At 41.5% G+C, this 1,028-nt stretch overlaps 1 protein-coding gene across 1 annotated transcript in view; it reads right to left on the bottom strand.

Annotated features, from left to right (window-relative positions):
* Nucleotides 1–1,028, bottom strand: part of TNNI3K (TNNI3 interacting kinase) — a 617,968-nt gene that overhangs the window by 497,482 nt on the left and 119,458 nt on the right. The window lies entirely within an intron of this gene.

Consider the following 1,028-nt stretch of genomic DNA (forward strand, 5'->3'; position numbering starts at 1 on the left):
TCTTTTAATACTTTCGGGATCATTTAACATTCTGCCGAAAGCATCCTTGATTATAGCAACTCGAGGTTTGAATTTGTTCTTCAGTTCCTTGAGCTTAAGACATGCTGAGCGAGTTCGGCCCTTTTGATTTTCTGACTCCAACTCCTTGCACATTTCAGTGTAATATTTTGCTTTGTCATCCCATGCTGCCTTTTGAAATCTTCTATTCAACTCTTTAGTATCTTGAATTCTTAGTTCTGCTTTGGCTACTCTGCCCTCCAGTGAAATTTTCAGAGTCTCTTCTGACATCCACTTTGGTCTTCTTTTCCTCTTCTGTCTTTGCAATGACCGCTTGCACTCTTCCTGGATGATACCCTTGATATCCTCCCACAACTCATCTGGACTTTGCTTATTAGTGTTCAAAGCCTCAAACCTGTTCCTGCCAAAGGTCATAGGTTAATTAAAATTCACTCAATTGGTTACTGGGCCACCAAACCCTAGCTGCTGGACCAGTTTTTCTTTTATTTATGGTGGAACTTATATCTACTTTAAATGGTTAGAACCCTTTACTTGTTGCTATTCCTGGGGGATCAAGACTGCTAAACAGATTTCCTATTTTCACTTGGTTTATTTTCTTGGCCCTGTGTCTGTCTCACTATGAACCACCACTTCCCCCCCCCACCCCTTGAATTTTATAATCTTCCTTTAAGATCTGTCTACACCTGTCCACATTTGTTATTCATTCTGCAACTGATTATATACAATTTGCCTTTGGATCTTATTACCCCAGAGAGCTTTTCCTGGAAAATGGTGTCAAAGACCTAATTTCCCATTCAAATGACCTTTTCCTTATTTCAGTATTCCTCAGTATTTACTGTGGTTGTTATGTGCTGTCGAATTGCTTGCGACTCATAGCGACCCTATGTACAATGGCCCTAAACCCTGCTCTATCCTGTGCCAATCTCACTGCCTATGACACACCCATCCTGATTACCCCAGTCACTGAATCAATCCACCTCATAGAGGGTCTTCCCCTTCTGCACCGTCCC

The sequence above is a fragment of the Elephantulus edwardii genome, unplaced genomic scaffold (assembly GCF_000299155.1).
Source record: "Elephantulus edwardii isolate Elephantulus edwardi_28Jun2011 unplaced genomic scaffold, EleEdw1.0 scaffold00398, whole genome shotgun sequence".
Lineage (NCBI taxonomy): Eukaryota > Metazoa > Chordata > Mammalia > Macroscelidea > Macroscelididae > Elephantulus > Elephantulus edwardii.